The sequence below is a fragment of the Nycticebus coucang genome, chromosome 5 (assembly GCF_027406575.1).
Source record: "Nycticebus coucang isolate mNycCou1 chromosome 5, mNycCou1.pri, whole genome shotgun sequence".
NCBI lineage: Eukaryota > Metazoa > Chordata > Mammalia > Primates > Lorisidae > Nycticebus > Nycticebus coucang.
This window is the reverse complement of record NC_069784.1, coordinates 82,986,083-83,013,248: the sequence shown is the minus strand read 5'-3', so window position 1 is coordinate 83,013,248 and position 27,166 is coordinate 82,986,083. Positions and strand designations below refer to the sequence as shown.

At 39.6% G+C, this 27,166-nt stretch overlaps 1 pseudogene across 1 annotated transcript in view; it reads right to left on the bottom strand.

Annotated features, from left to right (window-relative positions):
- The window catches only part of LOC128585843 (glyceraldehyde-3-phosphate dehydrogenase-like), a 618,240-nt pseudogene that overhangs the window by 278,579 nt on the left and 312,495 nt on the right, over positions 1-27,166 (bottom strand). The window lies entirely within an intron of this gene.

Genomic DNA, 27,166 nt, shown 5'->3' with positions numbered 1-27,166 from the left:
CTGATCATGTATGGGCCAAAGTGAAATTTGCTTCTTGGATACCATGAAAGTCTCAAAATGCCTTTAAAACGCATGAAGACCTCTGCCCCTAATTAGCTGAAAGTTTTAAGCTCATCACTCAATGTCTCTGAGCCTCTATTTCCTTATTAAGACTGTCAACTCAAATAGGAAAGGGCTTGTCCTTATTCCACAGTACTTGTTGCTTGGGTATAAGAGCCAAACTTGTTGGGGGTGGTCAAAATGAAGCAGAGGAACTCGGAATCTAAATGCATACTTGAAAACATATTTGAAGTAACACTGAGCCATGAGACATAGTTATCATGCCCTGTTCAGATGAATTCAGCCAGATGGCACGCTAGGGACACTTGGCTGGGGTGGTAGCTGCTGACCCAGGTGTTGAAGGACGAGGTGGATCTGAAGTGGAGATTAGTGAAACTATTTAACTGGTCTGGCTATATCCCAGGACATCGCTTGAAAACCAGAAAGAGAAGCAGGAAATGTGACATTGGAGTTGAAGTTCTCCTTGCTTCTCTGACTGCTGCCAGGTCATTTTTCCCCACTCCAACCCCCGTTCTTTTGGAGGACATGACATCAAGTATTAGCTTCATCCCTGTGCGTGGCCGTCGTTCCCAATGGAAGACTTTCACACCTGGCCCACTGTTTTCCTCTCTACTGGTATTTTTGTTACATTGCCTTCATCGGATTTTTTTGTCTACCCTGTCTTCCCTCCCAGCCACCCACTCCAGTCCATGTAATGGTCATAGCACTGAAGCACACTTCCTCTAAAGCTTCCAGCTCTGCCTCCAGCTCTTCACTGTTCCCAGTGTGCTTTTACCACCCTCGCTCCAAAAATTCTTCAAAATACACATGCGTGGGGTCCTCTAATCAATGACCAACTGCTCTACTTTTTCACTAGTCAATATTTACCACTTGTTCTCACTTCCCTTATCACCCACCTTCAAGTCTATTTTGCCTCCTCCCTGGTACGTAATTTTCTATTACTTGGTTCCTTCTCTTTCATGCTCATCCAGTCCCTGGTAGTCAGTGAGTTGTCTCTATCTACAGCTTCCATTTCCTCTCATCCCCATTTCTCTCCAGCCCACTGCAATCAAGCTTTCTCTCTCACAATTACACTGAAATGCCTCCACATGTTCACCAGTAATTTCCATCTTGCCGGTGAACCGGCAATTCTCTGTTCTCATCTGGCTTATCTCGGAGCAGCTCTCGACACGACTGTGCTCTCCTTGAGAACATTCTTCACTTGACTTCAGACCCCTCCATTCTCCCGTTTTCCTCTTGCTTCGCAGGCCACTGCTTCTAGTCGCCTTTGCTGGATCCTTGTCTTGCTCCTTGAGAAGACAGAGTGATCTGGAGCTCAGCTACCTCCATTAATGCTTAGACTTAAATAACCACCAACATTAAATACTTGCTGGCAACTCCTGACTGGAGACTGATCAATCTCCAGTCTGGAAATTTCCCCTGAGCTAATAGGTCCCCACTTAACACCTTCATTTGGACATTTTATGGACATGTCAGTCTTAACAATCCCATGCAGAATTGATTCTCTCTTCCCAAACCTGGCCTCTCCATGCCTTCCAATCTCAGTGAGTGATACCTCCATTGTCAAGATCAAACTGGAAGCCATCGGTCCAGATGGTTCCCTGTATTTCTTTAGCCCACATCCAACCATTCAGCAATTCCTACTGGCTTTACTGGTCAACTGTATCCCAACTCCTCCAACCATACCTCACCTTCTCTCCCACTGTCATCCTAGCCCAAGACACTATGGCTTCTTGCCTGGAATGCTGGATGAGTGGGTCTGCTAACTGGTCTTCCCCTCCCACTCCTGTGCCCTACTGTCTAATCCTCACCCACCATTCAGAGATCTTGAAAGCATCAAGCAGATGATAAAACTTGCCAAGGGCTTTCCATCATCCTCAGAATGCAATTTAAACTCCCTCCTTACCATGGTGTATAAACAAGACCTTCCATGTTCTCCCACTCCTTTCACTCCCCAGCTGTTTCTCCAGCACCCAGACACACTGGCTTCTGCGTGTTTTTGTTTTATTGTTTTCTATTTCCTTAACAGTCAAGCTCATTTCTACCTTTGAATCTGTACTACTCCTCTACCAGACCTTACACTGCTTATTTACTCCTTTCGTTAGAGACCTTGCTTATCTATCTTGATCTAGGCCATCATGCCCGATCTCTTTACACTGTTTTAATTCCACTATCCTCATCACTATCTCTTATCAATATCTGAAATCATATTAATAAATGTGCTTGTTTATAGATTTATCAGTCTCTCCTACTAGAATGTCATCCCCACTGGGGTTATAAATGTCCAGTGTTGTTTTACTGTGGTATCTTCAGCACTTAGACTCATGCTTGCTTCGTGCAGGCACACAAAAAACATTTGGATAGATGGAGACTTTGAATGATGTAAGTATAAACTTGGTTTATCATTCATGAGTGATGGTGGTACACAGTGATTTCTTGAACCAGGCACTGATGTTAAGGAAGATGAAGTAAAAGAACTATGTTGGCTTCTTGTAAAAGAACACCAAAGTGAAGTCACCTGGAGGCCAGGATCAGTTACTCTGAGGCTGCAATGGACTGCGTGTCTGTGTGCTCCCCCAATTCATAGGTTGAAATCCTAGCTCTCACTGTGACGGTATCTGGGAGGTGATTAGGCAATGAATGTAGAGCCCTCATGAATGGAATCAGTGTGTCCTGTGAAAGAGGCCCTGTTCCTGCCACATGAGGGGGCCACAAGCAGTGGCAGTCTGCAGCCCGGAAGAGAGCCCTCACCAGGACCCAAACATACTGGACACTGACCGTGGATTTCCCTGCCTTCAGAACAATGAGAAATACATTTCTGTTATTTCTAAGCCATACAGCCCCTGGTACTTTGTTACAGCAGCTCAAACTGACTCAGATGAAGGCTGTTCCAAAAGTCACGTGGGAGTTGACAGAAACATTTGCCAAATATTGACGCAGGAGGGTATGTCATGTATGGAAGGGCCAAGGAAGGAAAGAGCCCCAAAGCATTTCAAGACTGTAAACCTACACAACCAAGAGGTGTGCCTTGTCCAGATGGGAAAGTTAGGAGGAAGGGCACAGGGTTGAGAGAGGAAGACTAAAAATTAATTTGCATCGTGTTTTATCTCCCTTTAACAGCAAAGGTTGAACTATGATTTTCAGAATATATCTCTCCTTATTTTCTTTCTTACCTATGCTCGTACAATTAAAAAAATGAATTATATAAAGTTTCTGGCACTTTTTCTTAGAGAACAAAGGGTATAGTTTTATATAGAGAAAGGACAGAGGGATTATTATATCATTTTAAAAGATGATTGGGAGTTCTGCTAGAAATCCTGTCATTCCGAAAGATTTAAAATGGCCCTTTGACATGCTTTCCTTTGGAACCGTGAATTTAACATTCTCTGCATATGTATAAAAGTAATGTTGATTTATTGAAAAGAAGATCAATATTATGCAAAAAACCAATAAATTATTCTACAAATTCAGGAGAAGAAAATATATAACCTCTCAACATGTATATTCCTATCAACTCCATTTACTGTGCATTCCAAACCACCGTTGCATTTCACCAACAAGTACGGTGAAAAATTAAGGCCCTCTGCCTCCTCTCAGGGTGTATATGAGAAAGCTTGATATATGTGAGTACATCGGGCAGGTGTATGAGGCAAAAGCCTTCTTTTCACCTTTCTAAAGAAATACACTCACATTTGAACTTAAACATGCTTTTCCCTAAACCACTTATAAAAATTCTTGAGGTTCTTAACCTTACTGGGAAAGAAAACCTCAGATGACTATAAAGTAAATGTACAGCATATCCTCAATATCACGGCCATCTTCAAGCAATTTCTCACACTTATAATGCATTTATTTTATATGAAGCAGATGCATGTCTTTGGGGCAAACCATACCTTTATACTTATGCGGTGAAAGTCCTTTCTAATTAAGACAGGAAATATATATTTTCATGTCTAGTTCTAAGGATAAAATCCTAGCGAGCACAAGCAGCTGTTGGCAGTTTTTTTCTGATGAACTTTTTTCTGGCTATTCTAAACGTGCCCTGCTGAATTTATATTTCCTGAGTACTTTTAAATCCACCCTCTGAAAGTAAAAGCCACACCCACCATCCCTGCCTTCTCCCCCACTAGGGCCTTGCCTACCTTGGGCACCTTTAAAATAACAAACAAACAGTGCAGCAGCTTCCAAAACTTGTCCAGCACAGAGCAGGCTGAAGGTGATCTGGAGGAGGGTGAAGTGAAAAGCCTCAAATGAGGAGTCGGTCAAAGAGAAGGCTGGGGGTTGAGTGCAGAAGAGAATGTCAGGGAATTTATTTTAAAAAGTCATTCTTCTTTAAGTGCTTTGTATTATAGCTCAAATTGCAATAAAGACAAATATGGTCCCACCCTTTAATTAAAAAGCACAAGTAGTTCCTTTACTGACCACAACAAAGGGCAAATAGACTCACATCTATTTCCTTCATTGGAGCTTTCCTTGCTGTTTCTGAGTGAGCTGATTGTGGCTGATACAACAGGGTTTGGGTCTAAAGGCATTAAAAAGCCCAAGCTAGTTAATACACATCAGGGCAGATTAGATATGGTATTCGATGTGTGGGACAGTTTTTCCACCCTTAGTTAGAATTCATATTCCTACTAATTACATTTTAGAAACTGCCCATTGGTTCAAGTTAAATCACTGGCCCAGGGAGGTGGCGAGAGGTGAGGAGGCCACAAAACCGTCCCAATTTTCTGAGGTCCATAGGTCCCAGTCTAACTCTCTGTGCTTCCTCCATTTCAGCACTGAGGGCTTCTTTATTGTGTAACAGAGAAGGGCCAGTACCCTAAGCCCTGCGGGGCTGTACAACAAAGACTTGGTGATGTCTGTGCTTAAATTATGAAATAAACCGCTTTGTAGCTTCATCTGTTAAGAACTGTAGGATGGAAATTCTTTAATCTTAAATACCTCAATTTCTAACTTTATATCTGAAACAATGTGTTTTCCTTGAATAAAAAAGTTGATATTTGTTCTTTAGAATGAACCTCTCTTCTAATCCCCTCCTATCTGGACTTTTAGCCAAAAGAGTCTTATACTTAATCCACATTTACAAGTTCAGCAAAGGATGGTTGTGCCTTGAAATAGCAACAGGCACATTGGCAAGTAAAGTGTCAATAATGACTCTGAACCCTTTAAAATTCTAGTGTCAGGGACCAGGAGTTGTACACATGATTCTCCATAAACACAGCAAGAAAGTTAGTTAATAAACACCAACTAAATTTTTTCACCTGCAGCAATAAATCGTTCAATTGGTGAAATGTCCACAAGTTCTGCTCAAAACACCTTGTGAATTGTTTAATTAGCAAACTCTTGCGACACTCAACAAACATATTGGCAAGTTAGGGAGACACAAGGTCCCTTAAGTATTAACTGTGCTGATAATCTAATCTGCAAGCTTTTCAAGGGGAGGCATATTCCATTCATTTTTTTTTTTCTTACAGGTCCAGATACTCAAATGACAAACATTTTCCTTTTAAAATGTTCTAATGAGCAAATAAAACATAAGCTATGTATAGACAACTAGTTATAACAGTGATTCAGGGTGCTGATCACACAGCAGACCCCAACCAGATTAATCAAGGCCCATGTCTGTAAGAACTCAGGACACGTATGTACCCTCCTCAAGTAATGATAGCCCTTTGTTCACACAAACATAACTAAAAGGAAAAAAAAAATTCTAAAAGTTAACTCTTCTTTTTTTTTTTCTTTCATTAAACTGCAAAGTAGGGTGTTATTGTATATATATTTAAGTCCCCCCCCCCCAGTTCTACCTGCCAAAATGCTAGGACAGTTCAATTAGCAGTCTTTTTTTTTTTTTTTTTTTTGGTTTTTGGCCGGGGCTGGGTTTGAACCCGCCACCTCTGGCATATGGGACCAGAGCCCTACCCCTTTGAGCCACAGACGCCACCCAGCAGTGATTTTTTTTTTAAAAGACAGAGTCTTACTCTGTCACCCTTAGAAGAGTGCTGTGGCATCATCATATCTCACAGCAACCTCAAACTCTTGGGCTTAAGAAATCCTTTGGTGTGTGTCACAGTTTATGGGGACAAGACATGATTGCAAGAGGGACTTCACCTAACAATTGCAATCAGTGTAACCTGGCTTATTGTACCCTCAATGAATCCCCAACAATAAAAAAAAAAAAAAGAAAGAAAGAAATCCTCTTGCCCCAGCCTCCCGAGTAACTGGGACTGCAGGTACCTGACACCACACTGGCTATTTTTTTTCTGTTTTTAGTAGATATGTGATCTTGCTCTTGATCACATATCTTGAACTCCTTGTCTTGAACTCCTGAGCTGAAGCCATCCACCCACTTTGGCCTCCCACAGTGCTAGGATTATAGGCAAGAGCCATTGTGTCTGGCCAATTAGTGGTGATTTTTTTTTTCTTAATTTTTTTTTTTTGTTTTGTAGAGACAGAGTCTCACTTTACCACCCTTGGTAGAGTGCCATGATGTCACAGGACTCACAGCAACCTCCAGCTCTTGGGCTTTCCCGATTCTCCTGCCTCAGCCTCCTGAGCAGTTGTGACTACAGGCGCCCGCCACAACGCCCGGCTATTTTTTGGTGATTTTTAACTATTGGACAACCTCAGGTTAGAACTCCATGGTATGTTTTGAACCATGAAGTGCTGGGTGGGAAGGCGGTATCCTTCGCGATGACCCTTTTGGCAGAGATGCCAACATCTAGTAGAGAGGAACACTCTAAGTGTGGTGAAACAACTCTTACTCCATAAATTGCTGGGGAAGATGAGACCGAACCAGGCATGCTTTGCAGGAATGATTTCTCCTCTTGGGTCAGATAATTCCAGACAGACTGTACTGAGAAGTGCTAGCTAGCTGATGAGACTCCGGTCACAGGTTCCACAGCAGTGGATCATTTGCAGGTAGTTTGTTCCTGGAGTACACATGAATTGTTAGTATTCACAGTAGTGGTATCCTGAGTCAAATGGTATGTATGGAATGTCAAAACCCTATCCTCATTTCAAATTCAAAATAATGTGCCTGCTCTGTGAAAGGAAGATTAAAAAATTTTTGCTCCTGAAGGAACACATATACACTATCGCCATAAAGATGAAAGAAATTTATAAATTTTCCTGGGATAGAAAAATTTGAAAAACATTAAATTAAGTTCCTTCCTTCTTAGAGAGAACCACTATGGTTCATTACTAGCACCATAAAAATAAGTGACTAAACTGCATGCAGCTATTTTTAGTTCTACCTGAAGAAGTAAAATGCACGTGGATTCTTATCTTCTTAACACTGATCCATTAATCCCGCCTTGATCTTCTTAGGCTGAAATGTCCCCAAGTCTCTCATACATTTGTTAGTAAAGCACACAAGAAAATATATAACATTCACTGTTTAAGTTGACGAGCTACGCTTTTTAGTTCGTCTAAATGGTCTTTTAAACATTTGACATGTCCTTTTTTTTTGGCCGGGGCTGGGTTTGAATCCGCCACCTCCGGCATATGGGACCGGCGCCCTACTCCTTGAGCCACAGGGGCCACCCAACTTGACATATTCTTGAAAGAAAAATCTGGAAGGAAAATCCTATGGTACTGAAGACACTCTCTGCCAACCCCGCCCCATTCAGAATTATTGGTAAGTGAGAGACAGAAAAACAGAAGGGAACAAGTAATGATTTGCTTTTCAATTTTAAATGAAAGTATACCAGGCCTGCACACAAAAGACTTTTAAATACTTTCAAGAAGTAGGAGGCAACTGTATCTTCCTTCGGCGTTTTACACATAACTGTTTCAGTAAACATTTTTAGAGGACCTTCTTCTTTTTTCCCCCAACTAATTTGAAATAATTACAGCTACCTTGTGACACCATCAGTCTTTGGTTAACTACTTAGCTAAGCAGTAGGCAGACTAGTGCTGCAAGCAGATGACCTATGATCCAAGCATTAAGTCTCCAAGAAAGAAAGAAACCAACACAAGGACGGTGCTGTGCCACGAAACCCCAGAGGGGCTTTTCTTCTGTAACTTTTTACAAGTAGTTCATAACCTTTGTACTCTAGACACTCATTCAAACCATCTCGCGTCTCTGTAAATGCGGGGCTGAGGATGCTCTAAGGCATGAACTTTCTACCCAAACAGAGTATTGTAAACATGGGAGGGGCGGGTGGGACTGTGCTACTGCTAAAATAAACCATAAAAAAGGACATTAACCAAGACCAGTCTATTCAGGGAGCCTCTCAATTCAGGGAACTCAATTTCGGCTTCAATCCTTTTTTGTCAAGAACTAGGTCCCAATGACAGCAATCAAACCTCCTTAGACGGTTGGCATTTTAAAGTTTTGTAAGCATCTGTAGGTTCTAATAAGTGTATTTGAAAAAAGTAAAACAATTTGGATAAAATGGAATGGAATATTTATGTATTTAGGAGTCTGGGTCTAGTTTAACTATATTTTCTCTTTTTTATACCATCAATAAAACATAGGGGGAAAAATAACACACAAAGGGGAGAATGTTATTCTCCAAAGATTATTTATTCCTTAACGTTTCTGCTTTATTCTAGATGGGTTGTTGTCATTTTCACCCGAGTTTTAGTTTTCACTAAGAGATATTACTTCCCTCAGATTCAAAAAAGGGTATGACAAGAAATTCTGATTAAGTGATTTGCAACACTCTTGTTCTTCCTTGGGGAGAGGGAGTGAGCTGAGAAGAAAGGAGTGGGTGAGGCCAAGCTCCCTGACCACGCTCCTAGAACTGGTGTAAATAAAATCTTTAGGCAAGGCAGGCCAGGAAGCTGAGTCCAGTTTACCTAAACTGAATGGTAATTTTAAAAAAAGGAACCAATTCATTCTAAAATTAAAATTTTACTCAAAAAAAAAAAAAAAGAATTACTACTTTAAGGAGTGAATGTGTGGATAATAAAAATATTTTATAATTTTTAAGTTTCAGTGACCTCTGAATGTTGACCATGGATTTTTAAAGAGACATATTTTTACACTCCTGGTTGAGAAATATTTGGCTATAAATCTGCCACCCTACTAATTGCTTCATCAAGTAGTAATGTCAAAGAAACAGTCGGTCTTCCAACAAAGGATCCAAAATAACTGTTGAATTGTGCTTGATATTTTACTAGGCCACAGTCTGACGAGGTAAAATATAAATTATTAACATTAAGGAGATATTTTTTAAATTGTTAGCTAAATATAAAATTAGTGAAGCATAAAAAATACTAAAGGCATTGCCAGAAATTCAAGAAGACCATGCCTTTAACACGTGCCTTGCCTTTAATGGGATATGGAAAATCTTCCACAGAGTTCCATAGAGTTAAAAAAAAAAAAAAAACTTACCAAAATATTCTTGTTGTGTCTTCATCATGATAACCTCCTAATGACTAGACCAAATTTTTATAGGTTTCCTTTAGTATATCTTAAAATAAATACTAATATGTCTTTGAATAACATTTGTAATTATTTTTTATTATGGCAAAATATGCATAACTTAAAACTTAACCATTTTAACAACTTTTAAGTGTACAATTCAGTGGCACAAAGTACATTCACACTATTGGGTAACTATCATTATTACCCTTCTCCAGAATTTTTTCAACATTGCCTAACCTATTACACAATAACTCCCTATTCATTCCTCCCTATCCCTAATCCCTGGTAACTTCTGTTAATACTTTCCGTCTCTATGAACTTGATTGTTCCAATTTTCTCATTTAAGTGGAATCACACAATTTTTGTCTTCTCGTGTTTCTTTCTCTTAGCTTCATGTTAATTTTTAAATGTGAGTTATCGTTATCCAACTTACATGTGGAAAAAGAAAGAAAACAAACTTGTCACCCAGAGATCACACAGGCAGCACCATTCCCCAAGTAGGTAAAACCATCACAGGCCATCCACTCACCTTTTCAAAAGTAATTTTGCCTTCTATTAAGAAAATTCAGGTTCAGCATCATTTTACCCTTCAAGGGTTCAGACTTCAGAATCTTCCTAGCCAAGTCATGTTATGGTCTACTTTTGCCCCTCTTTCTTCCAGACGGAAACGAAAGTTATGCCAGCTATCCTGGAAGCAAGCCTTTGCTGCACCACACACCTGTTCAGACAAACGGGTCACTTAAACAAGCAAAATAACAGCTGAGAAAGTCAGGTCAGCTACCCTGTGATCTTAAGGACATTTACAGAAGCGTCCTCCTTCTCTGCCTTCTTTATTTGAAAATAGCAGTTTAAGTAACATGATTCCTTCCCTTCCTGTTTGAAGAGACAGTGAAAGCCCTCCCGCTGTGAGTCCACTCTCTTAGTCTGGGGAAAGAGGCCTCCTCAATCCTCCAGCTTAGTACCTAAGCCTGGGTCTAAGGGGGAAGGAAAACCCATCCCACTGTGGTTATGTTTGCTTAAGGAGCCAGGGCCAGCTCAAACAGTTAACAATTAACCAGGACCATATTACATATCACATATTCTTGTTACCGTGATTTCCTCTCCTAGGTATAACTAGGGAAACATTCTGGCTTTCTGATTCTCATATTTCTCTTCAGTTGGGTCTAATGCTCTGAATGAAAAAAAATACTGAATGGATAATATCATGGACTTACAACAGGTGAAACCTGACTTTTCTAGAAATATATATATTTTTGTAAACTGAGGAAACACTACAGGTATAGCGGCAAAACCAACCAGTCAGGCCTAAAGATTTTGTGGGACTATCTTTTCCAGATATTTTTATAAATTGCTTTCTAAGTGCAACATCACTATATTACAAATAAAAAAGTAAACGATTCTTTAAGGAAATGAATTTTCAAACAATTTTCCTTCACTTGTACCTTCTATATAGTGTTTTTCTCAGTTCCTTAGGCGTGAGGATATTGGTTTGCTTTATTTGACCTCGAGGAAGAAGAAGAATGAATGGCCAAAATCCACCTAAGTGTTGACCGCTACAGAATGTCTTTAGCACACAGAACCAGCAAGTTCACGGAGAACCTTCTGTGGAGAGGGAAATTTTCTTTTGCCAGGTGAGATGGATGAAAGTGGCATGCCCAGAAAACTGACAGTTCAAGAATATATATTCTTTTGACATAATCTCATCTGCTTTTTTTTTTTTTAAAGAGACAGAGTCTCACTTTGTTGCCCTCAGTAGAGTACCATGGCGTCACAGCTCATAGCAACCTTCAACTTCTGGGCTTAGGCAGTTCTCTTGCCTCAGCCTCCTGAGCAGCTAGGACTACAGGCGCCTGCCACAATGCCCAGCTATTTTTTTGTTGCAGTTTGGCTGGGGCCGGGTTTGAACCCTCTACCCTCGGTATATGTGGCCGGCACCCTACTCACTGAGCCACAGGCACTGCCCTCATTTGCTTTTTTTTTTGCAGTTTTTGGCCTGCGCTAGGTTTGAACCTGCCACCTCCAGCTTATGGGGCCAGCACCCTACCCCTTTGAGCCACAGGCACCGCCCCTTCATCTGTTTTTTTTAAAGAATGAAGAAGTAAATGTTAAAATCCTTAACACTTTGCACGCAAAAGTACTACAAACAACTCTGGTTAAAGTCAAAACTAAACAAAAGCCCAGTCCTATGTGTAATCCTTCTGGTTCAGATTTTCATTTTAGTTTTAGTATAGCTCTTCTGATGCTCTCTTCAAACCACACAGTTTCAGAATTCCATAGAGAGCCTTAGAGATAATGCAGAGATACTACAGTAAACAGCCACTGGTTATGTTTTTTCCTGTCTTACACCTACTGAAATCTTAGAGGAACCCTAACAAATAGAATAGATAAAAGCAGAAACCTGGTCGTGGTGGCAGCCTGAGGATCCCATGTCTGAGAACCTCTGTCCAGTGCTCCAACTCCTCATCTCACAGAAGTAGACACAGAGGCCCCGTCAGATTAGATGTCTTCCCCTCATACATATCACACCAGCATCAGACTAGCATTTGAGTTCCTTACCCGGTGCCATCTCCTATACTCCTCTCCACAAAATTTTAAGTTTGAACGTTCAACTAATTTATTTTGTATTTGTAGGAAAACTAAAGGAGTGGTAGACAGATTAGTGTGTGAGGGAACATGTGTATTTGAAATCCTTGACCCAAATTCAGGGTTTCAAGGCCAACAAGACAAGAAATAAAGAGAAGTGAAAAATCAAGAGAACGGGGACCCATTGAATTCAACAATAAAGGCAGCAATCATCCTTCTTTCCTATATTCATTTGCTCAGTGGACCATTATTACAGCCATGGTGCTATGATAAGAGAAATGGACTCAGGTACCTTGTGGCTTTGTTTTGTTTCAGGGCACAAGATTCCGGTATGTCATAGTACAAGCATGTGTGCCTGTGTGCAGTTCAGGGAACAATATGATGGATGACACAGAAGCAGCTCAGGAGAGGCAGGGAGGAGAGGAGAGAGCAGCAGGGCAGGGTGATGGAGAAGGCGTGATCTGAGCTGAGCCTCAGATGGCATCCCACAGCTGCAGCTGGACAAGCAAAGGTGGAAGGGAAGGGAAGAGCAGGTGCCTTCCTCCCATCCACACGGGCCAAACGGAAGGGCTTCCAGAACAGAGGGAAGCAAAGTGACTTTGGAAGTGTTTGTTCACTAAAGGGATGTGTGCAAAGCACATCTATACCGATGGAAGTGTACACAATTAGGTTAGCCACCTGAGGGCTTTTGGTAAAAGGAAGCTACAGTTTTCAACATTTGTTGTCAAGCTCTTCTATTACAGAACTAATGAAGGCGACACAGTGGGCTCTGGGGACTGCAAGTAGCTCTCACACAGTCTTTCTCTCTCTCACGTTCTCTCTTTCTGCCCCACCCCATATTCACCCGCCCTCATTTCTCTGCGGCCTCTAAAAGTGCACATACAAAGTTGCAAAGCATTTTCCTCATATTGCGGGAAATGAGCTGAAAAATACTAAGGAATGGAAAGGTTAAATCTGAAGCAAGACAAAAGTAACAAAAAGGAACACAAAAGAAAAAAAAAAAAGTCTTCCACCTTTGTGAACCTTCGTGTTCCATAAAACACATTTCTCTCCTGATAAGACCCTGCGCTGACCAGGCAACCACACTTTACTGCAGTTTCACTAACTGAACTCAGCTGCCTTTCTCAAGGATATCAATGCAACCAGAAAAGCCATAAAATTGTGAAATTGTGAGAAAAGGGGGCTAAGTCAAACACGGGCAGCCCGATCAGTACAGGTGTGGGCAGAAACAACTTGCTGACTCCATGATAACAAAATGTCGTCAGCTTTGAGCTGCCTGTGTCCAGCCCATCTCCACACACACACACTGCAGCTTCTAGAAATGTTGCTTTTGAGAGGTACAGAGCCTGGGCCATCAGAAGTCCAGAAAAGGGAGAAGAATTTTCCCCAATTCCATTCATTCATACCAAATAAAATAGAAACAAAGGCATAATACTCATTTATCAATTACCGCCAATTTAAACATTGCTGGCACAAGCTGCTTAAAAAGTACTGAATCTGAGTTTCACAGGTAAGAAAAAGACCCTACCTCTGCTTTGAATCTACTCATTAAAATGTCCCAGACTTTGAGGACTGTGCCAGTCTTCTGCATTTTAGCTTTGAGGAAACTGAGGGTCAGAGGATGGGATTTGCTCCCACTTGGCAAACAATAGCAAAAACTGACATCTATCTAGGGTTCTCAACTCCTAGCTCTTAGCTCTTTCATTGACCAGAAGTGGTTTCCTCATTAATCTTCAAAATTTTACTGAAAGCCCTCAGAAATCGTATTGCTTTGGTGCAGCCATTATGAGATATCATAACAAAATATGACTTTGAAGATAAGGATTACAGAAGAGGGCATTGCATGGAGACCCTAACACATGTTTTCTCCTTGTTAAGGCCTATTAACTTTTTTTTTTTTATTCTCTTTTCTTTTTTGGCTGGGGCTGGGTTTGAACTCGCCACCTCTGGCATATGGGACCGGCGCCCTACTCCTTGAGCCACAGGCGCCGCCCAAGGCCTATTAACTTTTTACAAAAAGATTTACCTTTCTACATCCTCCTCTTGTGTGATTAGCTGAGCCACATACAGTGAAAAGGAGATGTGCAGTTTCCAATTTATATTTTTACCAAATATGTACTCATGTGCCTGTCCATGCTTCTGTGCTAAAAAAGCAAAAACAAAAACAAACGAACAAATTAATTATTTATTTCACTGTTATCAAAAATTAAAGACATTCCATAAACTTACTTGCTAAGCTGTGACTTTAAACGAGGGGAACATCACATGTAGCACTTACAATTAAGAAAACAAGCAGAGATTTCAAATTCCTCTCTTAACTTTATAGTTATCTTCTTTTTTCGTTCCTAGCATTTCTGATATAGTATTCGCAGAAAACTTAACATGGGTACAGTACAATATGCTAAAGCATTATGAAGACTCAGGGGACTTAGTTCTGTGTATTCATTTGTTAAGAAACAAGAAAATATCATATAAATCACTTCTTATGGTTATCACCCATCTCTTAAGTAAGCCTTGCTTTTTCAATTTCTAACTCAGTAAAGAAGTGATAAACACCTGCCGTGACCTTCTTAACCCTGAACTTGCTTGTCCTTCACTCCTCTTCAATTTGGTTAGACTAAGACCCCCTCCTATTGGTGATGAAAGACTCACTTTTCCCTTTATGCCGCCTCCTCGGGACCTCTGAAGGAGCTGCTCCTGGGCGAGCCTGGCAGGGCAGAGCCCGAGTGGGACAGAGACCACCATTGCTCTCACACCCTCGAGTGTGGAGCTGCAGAAGAGGCCGTGTCAACAGCCCTGTCAAAAAGATCACATGACACGGCCTTTGTCTCCCTCCTGCTGGTGTGTCAGTGGGCATGGCCAATGACTGTGGTAGGGGATTGCCAGGGGATGAAAAATGCTTCATCTGTGTTCTAGTTGTCAAAGAGGAAGACAAGCCACCTCTTCCTTGCCTTCCGCCACAGCCTAGAAAGGACCTGCCTCTCCCACCTGAATGGGGTACGCCAGAGCAACTAGGGATGCAGGAAACCAGATCTCCAGCCAGGACCCCACCGTCTTATTCCATGAAAATGAAGACAAGTTGCTTTGATCACCTTGGAGACCAACCACCTCCTTCTCTTGAAAGTTAACCCCACCTTAGCAGCTGCCTCCCCTCCCCCCAGGACCCCTTCTCCCTCTACTTGGCTTCAGTATCAGGCTAATCACTTTGATCTGACAGATTTTAATTACATTAATTAGGGCTTTTCAGAACAGGCCCGATTAGCATCCTACCAAGGATTGTTTTCTTTCTTTTTTTCCCCCTTCTTCTAAAGCAGCTCTGCTTGCATCAGGACTAATACTTTTCTTTCCTTTAACAATGGTCAGATATTTGGAGGCAATGAATGTGAAAGTGTATTTTACAATAATCTCCCTCATGAATCTTGGTGGGGAAGAACAGGTGGTGTTTGGAACATTTTTCTTAAAAGAAAAATATAAGAACATTTTTCTAGAGTCCAAACATTGGCTTGTTTAGCCTTTGCCTAGTAAACATTCTACATTTAGTTTAAGTTTTAAAAATTCAAACTCTTCCAAATCTTCCCTCACAGCTTCATCAGACTGGAGCACAAAGCGATTATTACTTCTCTGTATTATTTTGTCCATCTCATTCTATTTTATTAATTAATTAATTAATTAATTATTTGAGACAGTGTCTCGCTCTGTCACCCTGGCTAGAGTTCTGTGCTGTTACAGCTCACAGCAACCTCAAACTCCTAGTCCCAAGGGATCTTCCCACCTCAGCTTCTCCAAGTAGCTGGGACTAACAGGCACCCACCACAACGCCAGGCTAGTTTTTATATTTTTAGTAAAGATGGGGTCTCTTTCTTGCTCGGGCTGGTCTTGAACTCCTAAGCTCAGGCAATCCACCTGCCTCAGCCTCCCAAAGTGCTAGGGTTACAGGCATGAGCCGCAAGCCAGCCTTTCTCCACCTCATTTCAGAAAGAACCAATGGCAGCCACACAAAAGGCAATGGATATATCCTTTGTCCCACCACGGTTTCTTAAAAACATGAGGAGTATCAACAAGGTTTTCACTAAACATTTTTAACCACTTTCAGCCACCAATAAAAGAGAGGAGCACTGATTTCTCAGAACACTGTACAAAGATTAGCATGGCACACACTTGGCTTTGTTGAACATCTGTAACATAATTACTGCTTTATATGCTGTTTTAAATAAGCCACGATAAATGAGGTCATAGTTCCAGACACCAGGAAGAAAATCTATCAAATCAAATAAAGTTTGTTTGCTTTTTTAAACAATCTAATGTGAAACTAATTTTTTAAACCACATATCTTAAGGAAAGCAGTAAAAGTGTGGACTTGAGACCCTTAATTCACATTTTGCATTCACTGACACCCAATCTCTCCTCTGCAACTTGTTCAACAGTCACTTCTCTGGGGATTAACACTGTTATTCCCACTCACTTGAGCAATGCCACAAGGAAGGTGCTATAGGGGGATCGTTCCTGAATTGGTTGGAACTCTGTCAAGATAGCCGAGAAATCACGTTTTCTAGCCACGATAGGTTACCAGAAGGATCAAAGTAAAAATTTGTTTAAAAATCACTTAAAAAGTCTTCTACTGCCATATTTTCCATTTATAATCATCTTATCTTAAAGGGTTGTCTTAGATTTAATGTTTCCAGCCCTCTGGTTTTCTAGTCACTTTAAAGGGAAAGTAAACTTTCTACAGGTGTCTGTATAGCCACCTTTTTTCCATTTTGCAGGAAAACGCCTCAAAGAAAACAATGTCCACTGCCTTTTTCTTATCTCCTAATTCTCACTAGAAATCAAAGTGACTCTTTCCACTTTCCCCTTGCTTATCTAGGTGGATAGGATGCCCTTAGAAGAAACCTGATTTAGTAACTACCATGCCTTATCTGAGCTTAACATTCAAAAGAATAATGACGATCTATTTACCTGCAAGGGAAGTAGCAAGGAGTCTAACCTTTTATAACAGCTCTAAGTCGTTCATCCACAGAAAATTAGAAAATTCCAGGAAGCACTGGTGAAAGACTGAAGGAATTAAAGGACAGAAACAGGTGATTTGATTGGATGTCAGATACTGACCGTATTGCCGCTCCTCTCTCACCTAGATGTTCACCCTGGATACGATCTATCTCACACTTTGCAACAATGATTAACAGTTGGGTTTCCTTGGCAAAAAATACTAAGTGGTTTATTAGACACATAACAACCAAATAAGCAAACCCACATAAAATAACTTAGTGCCAAATTGTACTTAGTATTCAGTTTAATTACTTAGTTACAAAGTCAAAGTCTAAACAGTTCAAGAATGGAAAATGAAGTTAAGAGTCTTGTCAGGCAAACTCAGGGTGCTAGCAACAGAATTTAGCTGGGATAAGGAATAGAAAGAAAAAGAACAACAAAACAGAAAAGAATAAAAAGTGGTTGGTGGGAGAACTTAGAATTTTCTTCAACAGCCTCATTCTGTTCCGGACTAAAAATATTAACCTTTGAGCAATGTGAAAAAATATGATCTTTGGGGATAGAGCCTGGAAGATGCTTTATGTTATCCAGGAATAGATTCTCCAGAAAGAACAATGACAATGGAAAGTAACAGACATATAGTAACATTAATGGTAATGCCAGCCCAAAAGACCTGGGAGGGAGAGTATACAGAATTCAATAGACCAAACACTCCAGCTGGAGATCAAAAAGTTGCTAACCATCCAAACTGCAACAAAAAAAATAGCCAGGCGTTGTGGCGGGCGCCTGCAGTCCCAGCTGCTTGGGAGGCTGAGGCAAGAGTTAGCTAAGCCCAAGAGTTAGAGGTTGCTGTGAGCCGTGTGATGTCATGGCACTCTACCAAGGGGGATAAAGTAAGACTCTGTCTCTATGGAAAAAAAAAAAAAAGTTGTTAAGTGGTACCACAGGAGTCTTATTCAAGCAGACCAACTTCAGAAACTATGTTACTATTAACTCTCCTAAAATGTCATGTTGTATGAGGAGGGCTGGTGGGGGTGGGGGAAGTGAACCAATCAATGCCCATCATTAGCAGGGAGTGGTTGAACACACGGTAGTACACAGTCTACCACTGAGTGTCAGGCACACATTAGCCACAATAAGGTAGACCTGTAACAGTGGCTTTAGAAAGATTTCCGGCATCTTTTTTTTTTGCAGTTTTTGGCTAGGGCTGGGTTTGAACCCGCCACCTCCATCATATGGGGCCCACGCTCTACTCTTTTGAGCCACAGGCACCACCCTCCAGCATCCTTTCATTGATAAAAGTAAGATTTCTAATATCTGATTTTTCAAAAACAAGGGCAGAAATTCAATATATGTTTTTTTTAATTATTCCTCTGCACCTATGTGAGTATGGAAGGTGATAAAGGATATATACCATGTTGTTGACATTGAAAATGGAATGTCTACTGTTAATGCATAACTGCAAATTAATAATAATTCTTGCAACTGTAACAATAAGAAATAGACAACCTTCTGATCAATATAGTCAGGTATGTATTTTGAGAATGCCTGAGCCCACAGGATGCAGGTTTGAACTGGAAAGTAGGCTTTCCAGAAGGAAGTTGTAGGCTGCATCAGGATTCTCAATCACCAAAGTAGAACAGAAACTAGGAGTACAGTCCATCTCTTAAGCAAACTATCTGCAAGGCTTTTCAATCGTTTTACTCGTACTAGGGGCTAAAGACACCCCAGCTCGGGGGTGTGCTTGTACCTGTGTGTGTGAGCACACACCCACGTGTATTTATTCTAGAAGTGCCATGCTCTCCACTGCTCTAGTCCAGCTGGACTGCTCCTAGAAAAGAGGAGACAAATAAAGCAATTCTGCAAGACATTTAGGAAATCAACTGGGTGCTCCGATTTCTTCATTAGTGTGAAGAAAAGAACAATGAGTCCCAGCCATTAAGCCCCTCACAGTTCAAGATAAGAGTTAAGCAGATGATAATCTGTGCCTTTAGCTGGGTTTCAAGTATTTAGCTGCTTAATCATGTCTTCCTCACTGGGCAGGGCCCAAACACACAGAAAATATTTTGAATGCCTTGGTCTCAGTGATGGTAGGGGGAAGAAAGGTTTCTAGAGAGGTGTGGGGATTGTAAAGGGAGCATGGAGACAGAGAATTTACAGGGGTGGACAGGCCAGAAAATTATCTCGGGCAAACCATTTCTTAATTGCCATTCAGAAAATAGGCTAAACGCAATCTCACTAAGCCTCTATGGACTAGCTAAATGATTAAGGCAGAGATAGCAGCAAGAAATACTTACTCACAATATTACACAACAATAAACTTGTGACTAACCTATTTAATATCATTATTTCATAAAGTGTCTATTTTAACTTTTCGAAGCTAACATTTCAATGGTGTTTCATTGAACACACAAGTGGTAAAATTATACACTTGACTTTAATAATGAGGAAGACAGAGGAAGCTAATTCCAGGTGACCTATATTTCAATCCTTACAAAATAAAAATAAGTGGATTTAGAAATAGAGACTTATTTGATAAGTTGACACAATGTTTCAAAAACATTTATGAGTAACCAACATAGTAACTATAGAGGATAACCTATCTTTCCATTATCAGTGTGTTGATGGATTATACAGAAACCTAGGAAAATACATGTATTGATCTATTTCTATCTTAGGTGAAAATAAATTAGGTTTTATGAATACACAAACCAAATATAATTTTATACTTTTAGATTTAATATAATAAAATTCATATACAATAAAGGTTCTCTACTTCCATTTTTAAAGAAATATCTTACTCTTTAACCAAACCTCACTCTTCCAATATAGACTAAAAGGGAAAAAATAACTACAAGAACTCAAAAGGACTGCTTATATCATAGCTATTTATGAATCTAAGTTGTGGTCTAATTATAAAGATTGTGAACAAGAAAAAAGATAAGATATTCAAAATGTTTTAGAAATGCATACTCATACATTCTCATTTGATCTTTTCTAGCAATGGGTAATTAGGATTGACAAGTCCTATTCAAATAAGATTCCTGAAAATACATGTAAAAGAATAAAATTATATGTGTTCAAAATGGCTTTGGGGAGAGAGGTTTCTGCAAAAATGGTGGAGTAGGAAGCACCAGTGATTTGTCTCCCCACCTATATAACAATCACACTGTTAAAATTTCTCTGACAGCCGGGCATGGTGGCTCAGGCCAGTACTCCTAGGGCACTCTGGGAGGATGAAGTGAGAAGAACCATTGAGCTCAGGAGATGAGACTAGCCTGAGCAAGAGCAAAACCCTGTCTCTACTAAAAATAGAAAAATTAATAGGGCGGCACCTGTGGCTCAAAGGAGTAGGGTGCCAGTCCCATATGCCGGAGGTGGCAGGTTCAAGCCCAGCCCTGACCGAAAACCACACACAAAAAAAAAAAGAAGAAAAATTAATAGAAATATTAGCCAGGCATCATGGCAGGCACATACAGTCCCAGCTACTTGGGAGGCTGAGGTAGGAGGATCACTTGACCCCAGGAATTTGAGGTTACTGTGAACTAAGCTGATGCCAAGGCCCTTTAGCTTGGGCAACACAGTGAGTTTCTGTGAAACAAACAACAAAAACGTTTGTCTGATGTCGCTAATTTAGAGCTCTGAAGTTTATTGAAGGCATGCAACTTCTAGGAGAAGGCTTGCAAAGTAAAATGTCCTTAATGTTAGTCAATTTCAGCTCTTAGCTCAGCCATAATTACCCAGTCTCTATCACAGCCCCATGACAGAGAGCGTGTATGTATTCTTGGAGCAGCTTGCCAGGGTGGGTAATAGATTCTGTCCTCCAAATATTGTGATCTACGTTCTGTTACTTGACTGCTGCTTCTGATCATGGAAGTGCAGACCCAGAGGCAGGCGATCTTGAGGCACGCACATTCCCTCATTGTTAGAAGCTTCTCCTCCACTTGCTAAAGCAACTTCCTGGGGTTTTAAAGAACAAACACCCCTTTTCCTCTTCATTTTTTTCCTTTTCCCCTTTTGGAAGACAAACATTAAAAACTTGTACCTGCTAAAACAATTGTCTGTAAGGAATAAATAGACAGTTATCACACAACCCAGCAAAATGTGCAGGGTCAGAAAAGACCTGGCAAGACTTTAAGTTTACATCTCAGGGTAATCCTTGGCACAGAGACACTCTACAACAATAAAATACAAAATAAAACAAACCTCCCAAATAGCAAACTCTGGGGAAGAGGGGAAATTTGATTTCCAGAGTTAATCAGGTTATCTGATTCAATATTCAACTTTCAACAACAAAATCACAAGGCACACAAAGAAACAAGAAAGTATAGTAAAGTATTAAAGTGTTAAAAGAAAAAAAAAAAAGAACCAACCAAGAATCCTACATCCAAAAGAAAAAAAAATGAATCAATAAAAAGTGTTCCTGAGAAAGATGAGATGGCAGACTTACTAGATAAAGATTATAAAACAACTGTCTTAAATATGTCAAAAGAACTAAAGGAAAGCTGGGCACGACAACTCATGCGCATAATCCCAACATAGTCAGAGGCTGAGGCAGGAGGATTATGTGAAGCCGGAAGTTTGAGAACAGCCTGTGCAACAAATTGACACCTCAACTATGCAAAAAAAAAAATTGTTTTAAATAGCCAGGCAGGGTGGTACATGCTTGGGAGGTTGAGGCAGGAAGATTGTTTGAGCCCAGGAGTTCAAGGCATCAGTGAGCTATGATTGCACCATTGCAGTTCAGCTTGGGTGACAGAGTGAGACCCTGTCCAAATAACCAAACAAACAAACACAAAAACTAAAGGAAGATACAGAGAAAGTGAAAAAGGCACAAAAACAATGTATGAACAAAAATGGGAATATCAAATAGATAGAAAATCTAAAAAGAAATCAAGACATTCTATAGCTGAAAAATAGAACTGAAATGAAAAATTCATTAGAGGTATTCTGCCAGATTTGAGGCAACTTGAAGATAGAATAATGTAAGTTATTGAGTCTGAGAAAAAGAAATGAAAAAACAGCTTGAAGAAAAATAAATAAAGCGTAAGTGACCATTGGGAGATCATCAGTGGACCAACAAACTCATCATGGAAGTTCTATAAGGAGAAAAGAGAGAAAGGGGGCAGGAGGACTATTTGAGAAAATAATAGCTAAAAAACTGCCCAAATTTGATGAAAGACATACATATAAATATCTTACAAACTTGATGATTTCAAGTATGATAAACCCACACCTAGACAAATCATCTTGAAAGAAGCTGATCATTACATACAAGAAATCCTCACTAAGATCAACCACACATTTCTCATCAGAAATTTTGGAGGCAAGAAAGCAGTTGGCTAACATATTTGAAATCCTGAAAGAACAACAACAATAACAACAAAAACCCAGTCAAAAATGTATGTCTAATAAATTGTCCTTCAAAAGTGAGGGGAAATTATAACATCCAACATAAACCAAAGTTGAAGAAGTCAATAGACCTACCCTATAAGAAATGCCAAAGGGAGTCCTGAAGATTTAAGTGAAAGGACAGACTAGGTATGATGGCTCACGTGTGTAATCCTAGCACTCTAGGAGGTCAAGGTGGGAGGGTCATTTGCGCTTAGGAGTTTGAGACCAGCCTAAATAAGAATGAGACCCAGTTTCTACTAAAAATAGAAAAAATTATCCTGGTGTGATGGCACACACCTGTGGTCCCTGCTATTCAGGAGGCTGAGGCAAGAAGAACACTTGAGCCCAAGAGTTTGAGGTAGCTGTAAGCTATGATGCCACAGCATTCTACCCAGGGCACAGAGACTCTGTCAAAAAAAAAAAAAAAAAAAAAAAGAAAGAAAGAAAAGAAAGAAAGAGAGAAAAGAAAGAAGATAGAAAAGAAAATGAGAGGACATGAGATAGTAACTCAAAGCTATATGAAGAAATAAAGATCTAAAAAGAAGTAAATTTAAATATTGGGTAATTATACAAGCTAGTATTATTGTAAAATTGTTTTTAACTTCACTTTTTATTTTATACATGATTTAAGAGACTAACACATTAAAAAACAAAATTATTAGTTTGTCATTTTGGGCATGCAATATACAAAAATGTAGTTTTGTGCTATCAGTAACAGAAAGAGGTGAGACTGGAACTATAAATAAGCAGAATTTTGTATACTATTGAGTTAAGTTAGTGTAAATTCAAATGAGTGTTATAACTTTAAGATATTAAATGTGATTCCCATGGTAAATACAAAGATAATAATTCTAGAATATATACACAAGGAAATGAAAAGGAAATTAAAATCTTTCACTACAAAAAAATCAACTAAATAGTACAAGGATAGGAATGCAGGAAATAAGAGAACCCCCGCTCCCCAAAGTGCTTTCCTATCCCATGGGGCATATACAAAACAGAAAAATAATAGAAGTCCATCGTGATCAGTAGTTACCTTGAATGTAAATGGATTAAACCCTCTAATCAAAAGACAGAGATTGGCAAACCAGATTAAAAACAAAAAACAAAAAACATCATTCTAGCATGAGCTACATAGTGAGACCCCACATCTGGAAAAAACAGAACAATTAGCAGAGTGTGGTGGGTGCCCACCTGCCTGGTAGTCCCAGCTACTTGGGAGGCTGAAGCTGGAGGATTACTTAATCTCAGGAACTTCAGGTTGCAGTGAGTTATGATGACAACATTACACTCTAGCCCAGGCAACAAAACATTATGCGACTATATACAAGAAAATCATTTTAGATACAAAGACAAAAATAAGTTGAAAGTAAAAGTATGGAAAAAGATACTCCATATAAACAATAATGAAAAGAGAGCAGAGGTAGTTATACTACATTCAGGTAAAATAGATTTTAAATCTTAAAAGTTTAAGAGACAAAGAAGTGTACTATTTATTAATAGAAGGTTCAATACAACAAAGGATGTAACAGTTACAAACATTTACACACCTAACAACAGACTATCAAAATATATAAAGCAAAAATTAATAAAACTTAGATCGAAGGGAGAAACATAATTCTACAATAATAGTTGAGGACTTCAATACCCAACTCTCAAAAATGAACAGCATACCAGACAGAAGATTAATAAGGAAACAGAAGACTTGAACAACACAATAATCCAAGTAGATCTAATAGACACACACAGGATACTCTACTCAACAAGAGAATGCATTCTTCTTAAGTGTGCATAGGAAATTTTCCAAGATAGACCACATTCTGTGTTACAAATTAAGTTTCAATAGACTTAAAAAGACAGACCTCATACAAAGTATCTTCTCTGACTACAATGGAATGAACCAGGAAATTAGTAAACTTGTATAAATTAAAAACATGCTTTTTTTTTTTTTTTTAAGTTTTTGGCTGACCAGGGTTTGAACCCACCACCTCCGGAATATGGGGCCAGTGCCCTACTCCTTTGAGCCACAGGCAGTGCCCCCTAAAAATATGCTTTTTAAATAATGAATCACAGAAGAAATCAAAAGGGAACTTGGAAAACAGAGGAATGATAACAAAAGTACAACATATCAAAACTTATGGAATATGGTAAAAGCACTGGTAAGGAGGGAATTTTTATACCTATAAAGACTTACATAAAAAGAAAAAAATCTCAAGTCAGCAACCTAACTATACTACTTGAGGACTTAGGGAAAAAAGAACAAACTAAACCTGAAGCTGGAAGAGAAAAGAAGTCTTGTATGGTGAATCCAATGCAGTTCCAGTGGAAGTTGTGGAAGAGTTCATCAAAAAGTTCCCATCCTTCTCTAGAGGTTTTAAAGATGACAACATCTTTAATACTGATAAGTGCAGACTCATTTCCAAGGTGATGCATGACAGGACCCTCCTCATGAAGGGTGACAAATGTAAGAGTGGGAAAACATTCCAAATGTTTCACAGTTTTGCTTTGTGTTAGCTCAACTGGAGAGAAAATAAAGACCTTGGTGATTGGTATATTGGCAAAACCACACACATTCAAGAACCTAAAGCGCAAAGATCCTCCCATCTCTTGAAGATCAAACAAAAATTGGTCATAGGTGACTGGATCCCTACTGGAGGAGTGGGTAAGAGGTATTAACTGAGAAATGCAGAAGAAGAAATGGTCTATTTTACTGGTAATAAACAACTGTCCTGGCCATATTCAAGTGAATCATCTCACAAACATGACACTGAAATTTCTTCCTCTAACCACAACCTCAGAAATCCAACCTCTTGACCAACACATCATCAAAACATTTAAAATGCACTACCTAGCCCAGCTCCTATAGTGGGTCATTACTAAAACACAAACCTGTGATCTTCCTGTGGAAGCAACTTCAGTTGACACTCTAGCTGCTGTCTTCTGGTTCAGTTCTGCTTAGAATATAGTTCAGCTAGAAATGGTACAGAAGTGTTTGAAGAGAATTGCTTTTGTCACAACCCCAAGAGCATGATGTTTTGGCTTCATCCGATACTTCATCTCCCATGGCAAAACTCAGAGGACTAGATTTTGAAAGTTTGGTTGCAATAGATGATGTGTCAACCTATAATGAACCTGACGTAGAAGCAATTTTGCAAGTTATACTGACCAAAGTACAGACTTGCATAAAAGTCCATGAAACAGCTGATGAAGTGGAAGAAGCAAATGAGGATGACACAGAAATTGCAGAGACACCCAAAGAAGAGGATGTCAGGCATCTGACAGTCCAGTTAAAGTCATTTGCTGTGGAAAAATGCCCAGGTATGATGAGTTGTCAGTGCTGAGAGTGCTTGCTCTACTCACTTTTGTAATAATAAGAAGGAACAGAACAACTTTGACTGATTTTTCAGAAAGAATGATTAAACCAGTAAATGTATTGATTTTGTATGCTAACATATGCAGGATTTTACTATGTTTTGATTATGTATGATTTCTTATGATATTCTCTAACAAAAGTTGTGCAAAAAGTATGTAAGTATCAGTATAGTAAGCCTAGTTTCTTATGTTGCTCACCTTCATATGTTGACCAATTTGTTAACGTCCCTTGGGTGGTCAACTTATAGAAGGTCTACTATACTTATGAATTAACTTAATTAAGGAAGCAAAAGACTTGAACAATAAAAAATAATCCTGAAATAAATTAAACCAGGCTGGCTCGGTGCCTGTAGCTCAGTTATTAGGGTGCCAGCCACATATGCCGAAGCTGATGGGTTTGAGCCTGGCCCAAGCCTGCTAAACAACAATGACAACCGCAACAAAAAAAATAGCCGGGCATTGTGGCAGACGCCTGTACTTCCAGGTAATCAGGAGGCTGAGGCAAGAGACTTGCTTAAGCCCAAGAGTTTGAGGTTGCTGTGAGCTGTGATGCCATGGTACTCTACTGAGGGTGACACAGGGAGACTCTGATAGAGCCTCAAGCTGTCACCCTGGGTATTATATATCTGGTAAGGAATTATTACCCAGAATAGAGAACTCCTAAAACCCAAAACAGCAACAAAATCCAACTCAGAATAGGGAAAGTACTTTAATGGACATTTCTCCAAAAAGGATATAAAAAGGTATTGGAATTGCACAGGAGGAGATGCTCAATATCACTAATCGTTAGGGTAATGCATATCAAAACCACAGAGAAATACCACACCACACCTATAAGCATAGCTACTGTTAATCAGGAAATAACAAGTGTTGGTGAGAATGTGGAAAAATCGAAACTTTTGTGCACTGTTGGTAGGAGAGTAAAATGGTACGGCTACTATGTAAAGCAGTATGTCAGGTCTTCAAAAAATTAAAAATAGAATTACCAAATGATCCAGAAATCCCAATTCTAGGTATATACTCAAAAAAAAAATGGAAAGTGAGGTCTCCAAGAGATATGTGTATACCTACGTTCATAGCAGCATTATTCATCATAGCTAAAACATGGAAGTAACCCAAATGCCCACTGACAGATGAATTCCTAAGCAAAATGTGGTATTTAGACACAGTGGAATATTATTCAGCCTTTAATAAGGAAAGAAATTTCAACATATGCTTCCACATGAAAGAACCATGAAGACACTATCCTAAGTGAAATAAGCCAATCAGAAAATGACATATACTGGATAATTGCACTATGTAAGGTCCCAGGAGTGGTCAAAATCATAGAGCTAGAAACTAGAATGGTGGTTGCCAGGGGATAGGGGAGGGAGGAATAGGAAGTTATTGTTTACCGGA